We start from the raw sequence: 18,783 nt of genomic DNA, 5'->3' as shown, positions 1-18,783 counted from the left end.
TCTCTCTGTTGGTATGTGCCCTGAAGGGATGACTTGGGGCCCACAGAGGCTGGGTGGGGGGAGCCTGGATCAGGGAGGAGAAGGGGAGTGGGGGGGGCTATAGAAGGGGGGCAAAAGGGGTGAGGTCAGCAAGTGCTGTGCACCGTGGCTTCCTGCGATCACCTGCGCACGTAGGGAAGTGTATAAAACCCCCAAGTGTTTGATGTGGAAAGTGACAGAGGGGTTGAATTCTGCTCACCAGTTTGGTGCAGGCCAAAACATCTTTAATGGGCTGTTTGCAGGCCTGCACTGCCTTTAATTACTGCCTCCTGGCCCCGGGCCAGGCTGTTCCTTCTCCTTGCCCTGCAGCCCGAGGACCCGGCCCACTAAAGCTGCTTGTCGGCCTGTGCGGGTCAGGCTCCTCCCCACTAATCACTGTCTCATCCAGGGCCCTTTATCTTTCATCTTGGGTTTTCCTGGACTTGGGCTCCCAGAAAATAGGGCCTTTAAAAGCACCCCCCTGCCCAGCCCCAAACAACTCCAGACTACAAGACAATTTGTGCTCAAGCTTAGAGGAGACCAGTGTACTCTGGGATGAGAACCAGGAGACTGGGCTCTGTTATCTCCCGGCCAAACTGGCTGTGTGACCCTCGGCCAGTCCCTTACTTTCTCTGGACCTTGGTGCCTAATGAGATTGCAGACTAGGTCTTACCGGTTCCGACTTTCTCTGATTCTACATGATCACGCAGGAACCAAAGACAGGGACAATTCAGGATACCGCAGTGTTGCATCACAAATTAGATCCATGCCTGTGGAATAAACACATGCTTTAAGAATGGCGTGCTTTTCCAGGACTCCTGGATGGCTCAGTCATTTAGGAGTCTTCCTTTGGCTCAGAACATGATCTCAGGGTCCTGGGATCAAGCCCTGGGTTTGGGGGGGGGGTGTCCCTGATCAGTGGGAAGTCTGCTTCTCCCTCTGCCCTTCCTCCCTGCTAGTGCTTTGTCTCTCTCTCAAATAAATAAAACAATTATTTTTTAATATTTTATTTTTTATTTGACAGAGAGAATGAGAGAGTATGCACAAGTAGGGGGAACGGCAGGGCAGAAGCAGAAGGAGAAGCAGACTCCCCACTGAGCAGGGAGCCCGATGCCGGCTCTGATCCCAGGACCCCGAGATCCTGGGGTCAGCTTAACTGACTGAGCCACCCATGTGCCCCTAATAAATAAAAATCTTTAAAAATTGTTTGCTTTTCTGACTATAAAGATAATATACACTCATGTAGAAAATCCAAGCAATATAGAGAAAGAAGAAAGTATGCAGGCATGTCACTGCAAACATATGTAAAGAAATTCACATGCATCCTGCTGTATGAAGACAGGAGTTTATAGCCTAACTTTTTCACTTAACCGTATGACGTGCTCATCTCACGCTCCCTTTCCAGATCACGGAATACACACGTGCACAATCATGACTAGTGGCATTTCTAGTGCTAATTTACATACATTTGCTTACTTTCCCTGAATTGATGGGAATGTCATTTTTTCCGGATTTTTGCCCTTAGGAAGAAACGTCATGCTTTTCATGGAGCTGTTTTGGTGTCCTTGCATTTCTGTTTCGTTGACGACAGACATCTAGAGAGCTTCTCTGTCCTCTCACCTGCTCCCAGCATCGAGCCGTCGATCTGGTGGGAGAGGGGGGTCAAGCTAACCTCCCCTGTCTTTTTGGTGGGGGAATACAGAAAAACAGGGGCCTCCTTGTAGACAGCAGAGAATAGGGGAGAGGTTTTCTCCAGGGTTGGGCAGAGCAGCAGAGACCCAGGTGGGGCGTCTGCCCTTTGAACAGTAAAGGGATTACTCATAGGGTTTAGACCAACAAAGTGTGGGCACCAAAACCAAGTTTTAAAAATAATTTAAAAAAATCGAAGTGATCACTTTGGGAAAAAGAAGGATCTGGGGGTGGGTATTTAATTTCAAGTTTACTCTTGTTTTAATTACATGGATTGGAGGGCACTATGACTTTTTCAAGACTCAGGGCATTTGTCTGGCCATGCTTGGAGAGTCTCAGAAGCAGAGCAGTGATTCTGAGGGTTTGTGGTCCTCGGGCCAGCAGCATCTGCATCCTCCAGGAGCTGGTTAGAAATGCAGACTCCTGGGCCCTTCTCCAGATCCTCTGAAGCTGAATCTGCATTTTAACAGTTCCTCTCATGATTCATGTGCATGATATAGTTTGAGAAACTCTGTGGAGAGCAGCTGTTCTCAAAGGGAGGTCCAGGGTCACTAAGGTTCTTTTAGGGAATCTGTGAAGTCAATCCTATTTTCATAGCACTATTAAGGTTTTGTGTGTATTTTTTTTGTAATTTCATTTGTATCCTCTCATGAGTGTACAGTGGACTGTGTGATACATGATATTGCAAAAAACTGAATGGAAAAGTAGATATGAGACTATAGCTGTAGCCCTGTGAAGGCTTCTATTTAAAGAGATTTTCTCCAAATAAAGAAAGTAAAACAATGCTACTCTTACTAATATTATTTTTTTGGTTTGGAAAATACAGTTATTTGGGGCACCTGGGTGGCTCAGTTGTTAAGCATCTGCCTTCGGGTCAGGTCATGATCCCAGACTCCTGGGATCAAGCCCCGAATAGGGCTCCCTGCTTGGTGGGAAGCCTCCTTCTCCCTCTCCCCGTCCTCCTGCTTCTGTTCCCTCTCTCTCTGGTCTCTCTCTGTCAAATAAATAAATAGAATCTTTAAAAAAAAAAAAAGCAAAACATAGTTATTTTTCATAAATGCATGTTATTTGTGTTAAGATGCAGTGGGTTTATTTGTTTTTAAATAAGTTAATGAATAAACATTTTGTAAGTTTCTCAGTATTAATTTCTGAGTCGATAAGTATCCAGAGCTATAACCCACACAAGCAAAAACGTTCCTTGGGGTTCTCAGGAATTTTTTTTGGAGTGTAAAGAGGTCCTAAAACTAAAATATCTGGGAACTACTGGTCTAGGATGTACTTTCCCTCTAGGAAGTGGGAGTGGGCTTGAGGCTGTGGCCTCAAGTGAAGATGAGGCCATGGACCAGCAAAATCTCAGGGCAGGGTTGCTCTTCAGGGAGCCCTCTGGTGCTGGGTACCCTCATTCCAACCGCAAGGCTGGTGCTGTCTGTGGGCTAATGCCAAGGTCTGAGCAGCCAGCTGGACACATGATCCTCTGTGCGCTCAGGCTGGGAGTCATCGGCATTGTCTTGGGAGGTCATCTTCACAGGACAGTGAGTCAGAAGGACCTGGCCCAGTTAGACTTGGACTGGTCTGGTAGCAGGCTGTCCTCTCCCCTCTCTGGGCCTTTGTCAACCTGAGCTGTGACACGGGAGATGATTCTGCTCCCTTCCACGCCGGGTGAAGTCATTGGGTAAGCAATAAAAGACCAAGAAACTCTAACTCCTCTTTACATCACTTTGTCCTGAGAGCAATAACCGCGGTGACACCGCTAGCCAGTGTCTAGGCTCTGGGAGGGAGATGTTTGCCTGGCCGGAAGGCAGGTCTCCATTCTACCATTTTCAGCGGACATAGTTATTGTGCCAGAAGCTTCGGGGGAGCCAGGAGATCACAGGCAGCCTGTCCCCGGTATCCACCTGTTGTCCTGTTCATCCACCTATCCGTCTGTCAAACATCCTCAGGACCTAGAAGCTGCTACGAAGCTACAGAGTGTTCACCGCCTACTGTGTTTTTGAGATGTGTGCTCGTGATCCCTTCATATACTTGGACATTTTTCCTCATACGTCACTCCTTCTGAAATTCATTCAACAACTACTTCTTCATACTAAGAAGCAAACCAATCTCTGTGGAACCTACATAGACTTCAGTATTTGTGGCAACTTTAAAAAAAATATATTATTATTATCAGTGTTTATGTATCAACTTCTTCCCCTGGGTTCAGACTCGGTTCCCTCACTCTTCACGGAGGATAATGTGTTTGGAGTCTTTTCAGCTGTATGTCGTATAAATTATGTTACCCTGGGAGTCCACACCCACTGAAGTGGAGAGTGGAGTCAGGCGTTGGCTGCCTGTTGGGTGTTCTGGATTCGGTTTGAGTTGATTGGTGTCTAGAAGACACTGATCTTTAAAGCTAGGCCTTAACGAGAAAAGGCCTAGTAAACACTAAATCTCTACTAGCAGTCAGGAGGCAGGCCTAATGATAAGACCCTGAAGGTTAGTGTAAGCCAGACACAGAGACCTCTGGCTATCCCATTTAAACCCTTTCCATCTGGGAAGTGAAGGAAGCCTCCCTCTGCTGATTGCAGGAAAGAAAAGAGAGACCAGAGGAGGAGAAGTAGGAGTATTTCTTGACTTGACTTCACCTCTCTGGACCGAATTTCCAGAGGAGGGAGGCAGGCAGGGAGGTGTTGGTCGCTACATAGTTTGAGGGAAAAGCGGAAATGAAAAGGATTATTGCCAACCAACCTGGGCTGGGAGAGCAGAACTGTGGTTGCCTTCGGGGGTGAGTTGGGGACAGGGATTGATGGGGAAGGGACATAGAGGAACTTTCTGGGCTGATAGATTGATTGGGATAGTTGATTGGGGTGTTTGCTATATAGGCGTTGGTAAACTTCAACAAATGTACACTTAAGATTTGTCTATTTCAGGGCTCAGTTGGTAGATCACATGACTCTTGATCTCGGGGCTGTGAGTTTGAGCCCCACTTGAAGTTGGGTGAATTGGATGTGGAGATTACTTAATAAAAATCTTAAAGAAAAAAATATTTGCCTATTTCATTATGTGTGAATTTAACAGTTCAGAAAAGGAAAGCTGTAAGGGAATTTTAAACTCTAGTCAATGATAGTCATGCTGAAGTATTTAGAGGGAGGTGTACTGATGTCTGCAATTTAATGATGGTACAGTTGAAATGCAACAAAAATGAGATGGATGGATGATAGAGAGATGTGTGACAAACCGAGTAGTCACATGTTAATGGTGGAATCTATATGGTGTTCACTATAACGTGCGTTGACAAAATTTTATAAAAGTTATGTTTGAGGGACTCCTGGGTGGCTCAGTTGGTTGGACGACTGCCTTCGGCTCAGGTCATGATCCTGGAGTCCCGAGATCGAGTCCCGCATCGGGCTCCCGGCTCTGTAGGGAGTCTGCTTCTCTCTCTGACCTTCTCCTTGCTCATGCTCTCTCTCACTGTCTCTCTCTCAAATCAATAAAAAAAAAAAAAAAAAAAATCTTTAAAAAAAAAAAAGTTATGTTTGAACATTTTCATAATAAAATGCAAAAGGTTTTTCTTTCCATGTGGCATCATCCTGTCAGTTGCCCAGCCCCTTTTGAATGCCCTTGCTGTGTTTGATGAATTTCCAGCCTCAGGAGTCTCGACACCCAAAGGCAGAACACAGGGAAGCCCGGCTTCCCTTGTAGCTAGGAGGTAGGCCAGTGACCTACAGTCATCAGATCCCACCCAGACTCCAGCTCGGAGTGTGCCGTCCTTGCACATCTGGCGTTTGCTGGCACGGGCGGGGGCAGGGACCAGCTGCCATGGCAGTTACATTCTCCCAGACATCGCATCATGCCCTGCCCCATCACAAGGATGAGCTCCTGCCCCACAGACGGTATTGGCAGGGGCAGGAGCAGCAGCGGGCCCTGCTGTTTCCTCTCCAGGCTAGTTGTGAGGTTCCAGGTATCACTCCTAGAAGGTGAGCACTCCTGATGATTCTGGGGGCCCTCCTTATCCTCTTCATAAGCCATTTTTTCTTTCTTTTTCTGGCAAACAGCCATTGCCAAGGAGGAGGCCTGAGAGGCGGGCCTGAAACAGCCCTCTTGTATCTACCAGATGGGGATCCAGATCTTCCCACGTGCCCCTGGGAAGCGGAGACACTGAAAGGGCTAGTGGAGGAGGCTTTCCAGTCCCCAGTCCTGCATGTGAGGAGCGTGGATGTCTTACGCTGTTCTAACAACAGGTAGACAATGGAAAAATCAACAATTCTTCTTAGATCTGTTGAAGCAGTGAGGACACGGGGCAAGCTACTGACCCCCAAATTGGAGAGATAGACAGACGGAGAGAATGGCAATTGACTGGAGGAGAAGCCTCCATGGGAACCAGTCCCGAGATTAGAAAACCTAGTGTGTTATTGATGAGTTGCTGGAGGCTCAGTGTGGACAAGTCTGAGAGAGGAAAACTCCAGGGGGCCGCGTCCTAGAGGGGCCCTGGCACCTTTGTGAATTTTGTCTCCAGGAGCCCTACCAGATTCTCACAGCGAAGATCAGAGAAATTTCTCCCCATGCTTCAGTCAGAGGCAGGGGAAAAGGAGCCATTTAGAAATAGGCCAGAGCTTTCTGTTCTTAACACGGCCGGCCCTTAAGTGAGACTAACCTCAGCTTAAACTACTGGGATTTCGTAGAAGCTTAAATGACTTGGGGCAAGGAAAATACCCAGCTCCACCCCCCTCTAGCCATCCTGTCCCACTGAAGGGGGCTGGGGGGCTGAGAAACACTCATGAAGTTCCTAGCCCAGAGGCTCAGGCTCACCACAAAAACTGTGACCTAGTCATAGAACCACAGAACGCACCCCCCCCAAGCCCATCTCACCATCACATCACTAAAGGTCTAATTACTGGAGTTATTTTATCCAGTACATTATGTCCAGCTTTCAACAAAAAATCGCAAGTCATACTAGAAGGCAAAAACACAGTTTAAGTTTTCTTTCTTTCTCTTTTTTTTAAATTCATTGATTTGACAGAGAAGTACAGAGAGCGCAAGTAGGCAGAGCAGCAGGCAGAGGGAGATGGAGAAGCAGGCTCTCTGACTAATATGCAAAGGGCTCTAATGGAAAAAACGGACAATATGTTTGGGATGGGCAATGTAAACAGGAAGAAGAAAATTCTAAGAAAGAATCGAAAGAAATGCTGGAAACACTGTAACAGAAATGAAGAATGTTTTCGATGGGTTCATTAGCAGACTGGAAATGGCTAATGAAAGAATAAGGAATGACTGATCCACGCTTATTTTATTTATTTATCCACGTTTATTTCATTTCTGGTCAGGACCAGGCTCACAGAGATTAGATCATGCAGGAACATTTACAAGCCATATTTTATTTACCTTTTTGTGAAATTGTAATGGTTACCATTTACCATTGTGCTTCCTAGGTGCTGCTGCTCTAACCTGCTTCTCGTGTGTTATTATTCACCAGTGTTGTTCCCACTTCTCAGAGGAGAAAACTACGGCTTGGAAAGGATCCATGTATGTCTCAGGGTTACACATTTGAATACTGATAGACCCAAACTTGAACCTGTGCCGCCTGAGTTTGGAGCCTATATTCTCAACCACAGGATTATGCAGAGAATCGACGTTCAGCCCCACTGGAATTTTTTTTTTCCTCCGTTTCTTCAGTAAGTAGCTGGTGCTATTTACTGGGCTAGGTTAGACACAGCGGGAATACAGCAGGGACACGGAGTTTGCCGAGCTCCTGCTTTTCTGGTCCAGTTATCACTGCTGAAGTTTCCCCATAGCCTCTTGCCAGCCAGTGAATGCAGATTAGCCCCTATATGGGGCACCTGAGCAAGGCACTGTGGAGGATGAGTTAGGTGCGCTCCTGCTACAGGTGTTATTTTGTTCAGAATCCCTCCATCCATCCATTCATTCGCTCCATCATTTATAAGCTGTTTATTAACACCTGCTCCTGGCAAAGTGCAGAGTCTCTAGCCTTCAAGAAACGCAACGTTTGTAAGAGCCCATACTCCAAATAATCACAGTACATGATAGGAATGGATGATTCCCAAGAAATGCATAAGTAGAGAATGGGTTCGCTCAGACCTGGGAAAGACCATTCCCGAAGTTTCCCAGGAAACGAATTAAAAGTAATTTAATTCTGTTGGGAGAAGGATATTCTTCCTGTGAATTCTGAGTGCTTATTTTTTTTTTTAATTAAATCTCAAACGGAACCAGTTGGGAAAAATACTCTGACAACCTAATTCCCAATCCCTCCCACCAAAGCATTCTTCAAGTTCTCCAGGGAGAGGAAACAGAAAGAAAAAGATGAACAATGAGTGAGAATCTTCTGGTTCTGGCTGTGCGCAGGCCAGCGCCACCTAGATGGTTCTTAGGCCAGTCACCTCACAAAACCAGCCGGGAATGTTCCCCCACAACTTTATGGAGAGCTTTGCAAAACAAGGAGGGGTGGGGGAGGGCTTCCAGGTGCTGGGGTAAATAAAAGGAGCAGGCATTTCCTGAGACCTCGCCAAAATGGCAGGAAGGAATTTCTATGCAAAATGGATACATGCGGGGCACCTGGGTGGCTCAGTGGATTAAGCCGTTGCCTTCAGCTCAGGTCTTGATCCCAGGGTCCTGGAATCGAGTCCTACATCCGGCTCTCTTCTCAGCGGGGAGCCTGCTTCCGCTTCTCTCTCTGCCTGACTCTGCCTACTTGTGATCTCTGTCTGTCAAATAAATAAATAAAATCTCTAAAAAAAAAAAAAACAAAACATACATGCCCAAGGATGGGAGAACTAGGGAGAAGGTAACAGCAACAAAACTTGGAAATATAGAGAGCAGGGGCAAGAGTGGCAGATAACTAGCACATCTGAAAAACACTTCCCAACCCGGAATCACCAATGGGGAGAGCCAGGCCGTGGTGAAAACCAATTCATATTATGGCAGAGTACCCCCAGAGGCTCTGGAACTGCCAGCAGCGGACACCCCCACTGGAGGGCGGGGGGGGGGGAGGGGCTCATAGTGATAAAATAGGAATTGGTGGGAAGTGTGTTTATGAAACAGTGCACACCGCCTCCTCCCCCGAGCCCATGTAAGCTGAACGACTTCCCCTTCCAGCCCAATAAAGCCTGGAGTTCGATTCTCTGGGGAGGACACAACAGCACAGAGTTGAGGCCTGGGGTACCGCACTGGAAACAGGTGCACCAAGGGGGCTGTTGCATATGATATGCCAAGGCACTGACCATCCTGCCTCCACCTCCTTCTCTACTTCCTACCCATGATGCTGGCCCCCAGCAGGATACACCTGTCAGGAGGCTGGCCAGCTCCAAAGGAAAGACTTCAAGATGCAGAGTTGGAGTTTCCCAGCTAAACAGCCCCATACTGTCACCGCACCATGGTGCTCCTGTCCCCAGGAGTCCCCATGCCTCCCCAGCGCCTCCTCCCAGCCCTTTGGGGCCCGATCCTTAACCCTGAGCAGACAAGAATCATCAGACATCTGTAGAAAACTTCTCATTATGAAAGAGGAAAAAAAATTAAACTTACTAAAACAAGAGCCTTGGACGAAAATGCCTATTTGAGGAGAGACATTTCAGGGAAGTAACCATGCTTGGTATTCTCAGAACTCTGAGAAGATATTGAAGCCATGAAACAAAAACAGGGTATGATTTAAAAAAAAAAAAAAAGGAATAGTCAAAACAAAAAGGAAGCTCTAGGAAAGTACAAATTTGATGGCAGAATGAAAAATTATATTATAAGTCTTGGCAAAGAAAGTTGAAGATACTGCTCAATGAGTAGTGTCCAAAGAAAATCAAGGAAGTATGCATGATAAAGAAAATAAAATTTCAAGGCTGGTCCATAAGGTACAATACCTGAGACATGGCAGTTTCATAAAGACATAGCTGAAGACAGACAGGAATTATCAATGAAATATTTAAAGAAAATTTCTCAGAACCAAAGGACATGCCTTTCCAGGGTGAAAGGACTCTCTGAATGACAAATCGAATGGACTATGGATGACTAGGGATGCCACCAGGTCTTGTGAAATTACAGAAATACTAGGCACTAAGAGAGGATCCTACAAGTCCCCGGGGGAAAGTGACAGATCACATACAAAGAATTGGGAGTGGAAGTGGCTTCCTTTTTCTCAATAACACTAGAATGAAGAACATTCTGAGGGAAAATAATTTCTGCTTCAGAATTCTTGATCCAGCCAAGCTGGAAGCCAAGTGTGAGAGTAAAATAAAGATATTTATAGACATGCAAGTTCTCAAAAGATTTACCTCCAAGGACCCTTTCTTGGGAAATTACTGGAGCATATCTTGCAACATAAAAGAGGGACTAAGTCAGGTAGGAGGAAAAGATAGGGGATACAAGAAACGGGAGCCCCAACAGAGAAGAGGGACAAATTCCAGAATGATCCAGAAGGGAGACCCTAGGACTCCAGCTGGTCACTGGGCCTAAGAACCAGCCACATCCAGGATCCAGCAGGTCAGAAGGCTCTGAGAAGTTCTCCAACACATTAAAATGGATGGAATAGCTGAGGTGTCCACAAATCTTGAGAGGCTATTTCAACAATTGCCAGAGTGTTTGATTTCTGAAATAGTAATGAGTACGTAGAAAATGAAGCATATATAAAACCTAGATTTTAAATCATTAACTCCAGAGGAAACCAATTTTGTGCAGGAAAGGAAGAGTAAGCACAGTACAGCTGCATGGTTGTTATGGTAACGTAAGCTCCTACCAAAGTTACGACATAAACACCTTGGGAAGAGGAGGACTGGAAGACTGTCCTGGGATGGGGGGTGGGGGAGTGGGAATTAAGTGGACCCGACCCTCATTTTCCATGGTGGGAAGTCAAGGGACAGTTGTCACTGTATTTCTGAAAAATAAAGAAGCAACAATTAAATGAACATGTTATTTGAAGACATGGATGTGGACTTTTATTTATTTTTAAAGATTCTATTTATTTACTTGTCAGAGAGAGAGAGAGAGAGAGAGAGAGCGAGCACAAATAGGGGGAGTGGTAGGCAGGGGAGAAGGAGAAGAAGGCTCTCCACTGAGCAGGGAGCCCGATGCAGGGCTCGAACCCAAGACCCTGAGATCATGACCCAAGCCAAAGGCAGACACTTAACCGACTGAGCTACCCAGGTGTCCCTGAATATAGACTTTTAAAAATCAGGTAAAAGAAAGGTGCATTTGTGTTTTAGTGCCACGTAATGAATTACCACAAATAGCAGTCAAAACAATATGTATGGAAAAGTGTTTGATGGTTCTGCAAAAAGTTAAACATAAAATCACCCTATAAGCCAGCAATTCTACTCTGAGGTGTATATCCAAAATAATCGGAAACATGTCCTCGAACAAGTGCATGTAAATGGAGCACCTGGGTGGCTCAGTCAGTTAAGCGACTGCCTTTAGCTCAGGTCATGATCCTGGAGTCCCAGAATGGAGTCTTACCTCAGGTTCCCTACTCAGTGGAGAGTCTGCTTCTCCCTCTGACCTTACCCCATCTCGTGCACTCTCTCTCTCTCAAATAAATAAATAAATAAATAAAATCTTTAAAAAACAACATCAACCAGTGCTTGTATACCATGTTCATGGCAGCGTGATTCACAATGGCCAACAGAGGGAAACAACGGATGCAAGAATGAACACACTGTGGGGCATGCATACAATGGAATATCATTCAGCCATTAAAGGAATGAAGTACTAATGCCTAATATAACATGAATGAACCTTGAAAATGTTATGCTAAGTGAAAGGAGCCAGACACAAAGGGCCACACACTGTATGAGTCTTCGTCTATGGAATATCCAGAGTAGGTAAGACCAGAGAGAGACACAACTGATTGGCGGTTGCCAAGGGCTGAGGGGACGGGAAATGGGGAGTGATTGCTTCATGGGTATGAGGTTCTTGTTTGACAATTTTAGAAATATAGAGAGGTGGTGGTTACATAGATTGTGAATGTACTAAATGCCACTGAATTGTTTGCTTTAAAGTGGTTAATTTTATGTCACATGAATTTCACCACATTAAAAAAAACCATATGATCTAATTGTATGGTGTCATTCTGGGTTAGTGTGTGTAGCAACCCACTACTAACCTGATGAAGGGAACCTACCATGAGGTAGATTTATAACCTTCTCCTCCTCCTTGGCTCTTCCATTCTGTTTTCCCATTTAATTCTATTCCCCAAAATGGAGCAGTACTCTTCCCTTTAAAGAATGGAGCGAGGGGTGTGCTTGTTAGTGTCTTTTAAAAATGTTCTGAGATCCTTAAACTTGAATAGTAACCAAATAGAACAAGTCTCAATTCTTTAGCAGGGGGAGGAACATCCAGAAATTATGACCTGGCATATGTGAAATATCACTTTTTTTTTTTAAGATATAAGATTTATTCACTATTCGAGAGAGAGAGCATGAGTGGAGGGAGGGCCAGAGGAAGAGAGAGAATCTAAAGGCAGACTCCCTGCTGGGCATGGAGCCCAACATAGGGCTCAAACCTAGGACCCCGAAATCATGATTTGAGCCAAAACCAAGAATCGGCCGCTTAACTGACTGAGCCCCACAGGCTCCCCTAAAGCTGTTTTTGAAAAAAACAGAAAAACGAAAAACAAAACAAAACAAAACAAAACCCCAGACAACTCCTAATTTCCCAGTTTCTGTAGGTCTAGGCTTAATTTAATTGGATTCTCTGTTGAGGGCAGCATGTGGCTGAAATGAAGTTGTTGGCCAGGGGTGCTTTCTCATTGGAGGCCTGGGCTTCCCTTCCAAACTCATTCAGGTTGTCGACAGACCCTGCAAATGTAGGACCATGCATGGTCTTTGTTGTCTTGCTGTCAGCTGGGGACAGCTCTCAGCTACTTGCCAAGTGGCCCCACAGTTTGCAGCATGGATGCTTGCTTTCTTCCAGGATGGCCAGAGCAGGTCTTTCTGGTTTCCTCTTCTGCAAGCAGACAGAGAAAATTTGCTTCTGAAGGACTCACCTGATTAGGCCAGGCCCACTCAGCATTATCCCCCTTTTGCTATGTAATGTAACACAATTATGGGAGAGTGATTCATAGTTTCTATACACACTCAAAGAAGAGGGGATTTTCATAAGAGCAAGGGTTATTGGTTGTTGCAATAGTGAGGCTTCTCCAAAGATCCAATAACATATATATAAAAATATTTATTATAAGGAATTGGTTCATGCAGTTATGAAGGCTGATGAATCCCACAGATCAGCAGGGTGAGTTGGAAAGCCGGAGATCCAGGAGAGCTGATGGTGTATTTCTAGTTCAAATTCAAAGCCTCAAGAACCAGGAGAGCCAATGATGTTCCAGTCTGAAAGTCAGTGGCTAGAGACCAGAGAAGAGCCAGTGTTTCAGTATGAGTCTAAAAGCAGAAAAAACCCCAGTGTCCCAGCTTGAAGGCAGTCACCGATTGAATGAGGCCCATCCACCTGAGGGAAAAGAATCTGCTTTACTCAGTCTATCAATTTAAGTGTTAATCTCATCCAAAAAGATTCACAGAAACACTCAGAATAATGTTTGACCAAATATCTGAGCACTGTGTGGCCCAGTCAAGTTGACATATAATTAGCCACCACACAAAGTCAACCAAACTCATAGATACAGGGAACAGATTGGTGGGTACCAGAGGTGTGTGTGGCGGGAGGTTGGTGAAATAGATAAAGGAGGTCAAAAGTTACAAATTTCCAGTTATAAGAGAAATAAGTCCTGGGAATATAATATACAGCATGGTGACTATAGTTAATAATATTGTTTTATACATTGGAAACTTGATAAGAGAGTAACTTCAAAGTTCTCACAAGAACAAAATTTTGTAACTATGTATGGTGACAGATGTTAATGACTTGTGGTGATCATTTCACAATATATACAAATACAAAAATTATTACACTATATACCTGAAACTAATAAAATGTGGTATGCCAATTACACTTTAATAAAAAGAAAAAGAAATCACAGTGGCCATCTTAGAATTCTATTTATCATAAAAAGGGAAAGAAGTTGCCACTGGAGAGGGGGCGATTAGGGGAAAGGAAGTGGGTGGCTGATACTTTCCATACAAACCAGGTAGAGTTATTGGATTTGATTTGTCCCTAGACCTGGGTCATGCACCGTCTTCCCTCCCCCACCTCCCCCATGGAGAGAATTCTGGGAAGCCAAGAGGTCATGGCCACAGGGAGCTTGTGACGCCACGCCATCTTTAATCTTGCCCATGCTCTGGGACTGCTGAGTGCCCTGATCGACCAGCTCCATGCCTGCATCTAACTCCTTCCCCACATTGGTCCCCAAGAGACCTCTTCCCCAGGTTGGTCATCTTGTCAGTGGATTGAACACTGCTGTGTGTACCCCTAGATTTGAGAAGAGGATCAGCGCTGACTATTGGCGGATTGTGCAGTGACCCTGGAACAAGTCGGCCCAGATGTCTCTACTCAGTGAAACTTTTAATTTTGAGATAATGGCAGAACGACATAGCGTTGTAAGACACAACACAGAGAGATCCTAGGTACCATTTATCTGGTTTCTCCTAGTGGTAACATCTTACCAAACCATTGTGCCAAATTAGTCAAGATGCTGACATGAATACAGTCCATGGGCTTTATTTTGATCTCCCCATTTTGCTCATATCGATGTGTGTGTGTTTAGTTTCATGCAGATTTTTATCACCCATGTCGGTTTGTGCAGTTTGAGCAGTTCCATCACTATAAGGACTTCTCCTGTTCCACTTTAATAATCACATCTCTCTCCCTCCCGCACACCCCCTCCCCATCTCTAATCATGGGAAACCAGTAATCTGTTCTCCATTTCTATCATCTTGAGGCTTGAAGAATGTTACATAAATAGGAACCTAGTATGTAACCTCCTCGGACTAGCTTTTCCTCTCTTGCAGCAGGCATAATCCCCATGAAGTTTGTCTAAATTGTGTGTATCAATGGTTTGTTCCAAATGCTGGTGAGGATTTGTGGAGAACCGGCATGACTCATCTGCTCCTGATGGGAATGTAAAATGGTACAGCCCCTCTGGAAAGAGTTTGGCAACTTCTTATAAAACAAGACACGTGATTCCCATACAACACAGCAACTACCTTCTTTGGCCTTTATCCAGAGAAAGGAAAACTTATGTTCATGTTGGCCACCAACATCCATAGCAGTTTTATTTGTAAAATTCCAAAGCTGAAAACAGCCAGCCCTTTCACCCAAACCATGGGTGAATTGTTTACAAAAGGTGAAACAGCCACACCATGGAATTCTACTCAGCAATAAAGAAGAATGAAATATTGAGACATACAACTTGGAGGTCAATGTTACCCGATACCAAACCAGATATAGGCAGGACCCTCCGCCCCAAAAATGAGAAGTGTTCTTTTTTTTCTATTTTCTGTAAGAGACTGCAGAAACTTTGTGTTAATTCTTCTCTCATGTTCGGTAGAATCCTACAATGAAACCCTCTGGGCTTGGAGATTTCTTGGTGTTTGTCGTGGCGGGATCTCCCTTGTCAATGCCGCCCAGCACCTGGCATCTCTGGGTGGGGAGGGAAGCCCTGGCTGACTGCAGGGTTTGGATGGGTGTCCTGTGCCAGTGCTGGGGTCTGCTTGATGGTGCCAGAGTGACTCCTGTTCGATCCTGGGAAGGAGTGAACCTACCTGGGTCACCTTTGGTTGTTGTGTTGGGCTTGGCTGTAGGTCGCCTTCTTCTGTAGGGTGGTGGGTGTTCGATGTCCTGCCGTTGTATTGCACCTCCTAGTCCTGGGTTCTTTCACCAGCTCACCTTCATCTTAACACCTTTCTTCTGGAAGGTTCTCTTTGGATTGTTGGTTGGCAGAAGCAGTACTTGTCAGGAAAACGTGAAAGTTGTGAATATAGTTCACAGCTGACCCAAGTTTGGGATTTGGGGCTAGATGACCCCCAGGGCCATCCTCTCTGAGACCTCAGGAACCCCTGTGCATGGGGGCAGGAGATTCCTGGTGACAGCAGTCAGAGTAATAACAATAGTCCCTTGTCTGCGTGTTCAGCACCTAACAGTTGGCCAAAAAAAAAAAAAAAAGAAAATTTAAAATATTTAAAAAAAATTTACCACCTCATGTAATTTTGCTCAAAGAGGCTGAAAATGTGTCACTATTTCCGTTTTGCAGAGGAGGAAACCAGGGCTCAGAGAGAAGTGACTTTGGCTGAGGATCACACTGCTGTTGGTTGTGGCAAGAGAGGCTCTGTGTCTGCCCCTCTCCCACTCCACCCCTGCTTTCCTCCATCTCTCTGTTCTTCTCCCCACCAGGATGAGGGGAGGCCTTTCTTCCCCTGAGGGACTGAGCCTTTGGCGGAGTTGGTGTCTCATCCTGAGTTTAATAGGTGGCAGGAGAGCAGGCTGGTGCCTATCTTGGGGACCTGCCCTTTGAAACAGCCAGGGGGACTTGGCATCTGTCAGATCAGGTGACTAGACATAGCACATAAACCCGCTTTGCCTCCCTTGAGCAAACCCCATGGCATGCGGTGTTTGGGACGCTGGGCAGGCCTGGCATAGATAACATCCAGAAGATGAAACAGGCCTGCCCACTGAGCTGGGGCACATGTGGAGAGCTGGACTCCCTCTGTCAGGTGGGAAGACGAGGTTAGGAGGAGCCTCCAGCGGCTACAACAACATGGCGGCCTCCGTGACTCTGTCTTTGGGTGTCTTCTCTCATCCTCAACAGAGAAAGCTTTCTAAAATAACAAATCAAAAGTGTATTTTTTTTTTAAGTGAACTCATAGAGACAGAGAGTAGAGAGGTGGCTGCCAGGGGCTAGGGGCTGGGTGGGGGAAACTGGGAGAGGTTGGTAAAAATGTACAGACTTTCAGCTATCAGGTGAATAGGGTACGAGCATGTACAACATAGTGATGACAGCTGATAATACTGGGTTGTATAATTGAAATTTGCTAAGAGAGTGGAATGCAAATGTTCTCACCAAAAATAAAATAAATCTGTGAGGGGATGGATGTGTTAATTAACTAGATGAGGAGGATCATTTCACAATATGTATGTAGATCAAATCATCAGGGTGTATATTTTAAATATCTTACAATTTTATTTGTCAATTTAACCCCCATAAAGCTGCAAAAGAGAGGTGCCTAAAATTAAAGTAGAAGTTCTTTCATACAGAATTGACGTTCTATTCAATAGCACTTCATTCATTACCATTAAAATTCCACCACTCAGAAATCCCTCTTAACTGCAAAACAGTGATTCTTCTGCTCTAAACATTCACCTTGAGTAGCCTTGTCCATACCCATGACTTTGAGCATCACTTATAACTTGATGTTTTTTGAATCTCTGTCTCCTGAATTCTAGAAACCGAAAACCAGTGTCTACAGGAACCTCAACCAGGGTACCCATCAGGCACCAAAAACACATGTCCAAGACCAATCTTTTTATCTCCCCTCAATCTGTTCTGAAAGTTTCATTTCCCATCCTCCAAACCCTGCCAGAAACTCGGGCTCTGTCCTCTGCTCCTCCTGACCCTCAGCATCTTCTTCCAGGCACCTTGGCCTGTCTCCCATGCCCTTGTTTTACGTGAAATACCTTCAGTGTTGTATGAAGTCAACTGTGTCAATCGTTTCCTTTTGGCTAATTTTCCTGAGTCCAGATGGTTCCTTGGAGGTGAAGAGGGCAAGGCCACAGTAGTCAAGAAGCTCGGGGTCTAGAGATGCTCAGGGCAAGGGTGGTCACCCACCCAGGAGGAGCCCTGGCACCTGTCTGGGGAGGCATGTTGGGGGCAGTGATGAGCGGGGCCTCAGTTTGGTCTCCTCTAAAAGCAGAACTTAAGATGGGCTTGGGTGCACATAGCTGATCTGAAAGGTGATCCAAGGAAGCAAGCATGAAGGAGAATTGCAATAAAGTGTGTGTTAGCCTTAGTAAGTATCTCAACCAAAACTCATATGTTGAAATCTTAACCCACCGATGTGATGGTATTAGGAGGTGGGGCTTCTGGGAGGTGGTTAGGTCATGGGGACTGAGACTTCATGGATGGATGGGATTAGCACCCTTATAATAAAGAGAGGCCAGAGAGCTCCCTGGCCCCTCCTGCCACATGAGGATGAAATGGAAAGTCAGTAATCTGCAACCCGAAAGAAGGAGCTTACAGAACCTGGGCGTACTGGTACCCTGAACTCCGACTTCAGTCTCCATAACTGGGAAAAATGAATTTCTGCTGTTTGTAAGTCACCTGGTCTATGGTACTATGCTAGAGTGACCTGAATGGACTAAGACAATTACTAGGAGCAACTGGGGCTTAATCCTACTTGGCACTTTCTGAAGAACTGTATGGAATATGCCCGAGGACTGTCCCTCCAAAAGATGGTAGGGCTGATCCCAAAGTATGGGCCAAATTAAACCCTTTGTAGGCCTACTATAGACACCGGTGGTTCTTAAACATTAGCGCTCAAGAGAACCATCTAGAGAGAAGGTAAGTATGTCTATTTCTGGGCTTTGTCTACACAGATCTTGCATCAGGAGCACAGGACCGTGTCTCACTGTGTCTCTAGTAAGAATTTTTGTCTTAGGGATGCCTGTGTGGCTCAGTAGCCAGACATCTGCCTTCAGCTCATGTCACGATCCCAGGGTCCTGGGATTGAGCTCCATATCAGGCTCCCCGCTCAGTGGGAAGCCTGCTTCTCCTGCACCAACTCCCCCTGCTTGTGTTCCCTCTCTCATTATGTCTCTGTCAAATAAATCAATAAAATCTTAAAAAAAAGGAATGTTTGTCTTAAAGTCTACTTTGTCTAATATTAGTATAGCCACTCCCGCTCTTTTTTGGTGGTCGTTTGCATGGTATGCATTTGTGTATTCTTTGACCTTCAATATGTTTGTGTCTTTGAAGCTGAAGTGGTCTCTTGTAGACAGCGTAGGGTTTGGTCATGTTCTTTTATCTATTTTTTTATCCATTCTGCCAACCTCTGCCTTTCTGTGGGGGGAATCACAGGGATGGACACTGACAGCCTTTAATGCAATTACTGTTAAGATAGGATTCACAGCTGCGATTTGCTTTGTCTTCTGTCCTGTGTCTTCCTTCCTATATTCTTGATTTCTTCTGTGTTGAACGGGTGTTTTCTAGTCTAGCATTTCCAT

The sequence above is a fragment of the Lontra canadensis genome, unplaced genomic scaffold, assembly GCF_010015895.1.
Source record: "Lontra canadensis isolate GAN:19392208 unplaced genomic scaffold, GSC_riverotter_1.0 scaffold16, whole genome shotgun sequence".
Classification (NCBI taxonomy): Eukaryota; Metazoa; Chordata; class Mammalia; order Carnivora; family Mustelidae; genus Lontra; species Lontra canadensis.
This window is presented reverse-complemented; position numbering follows the sequence as displayed.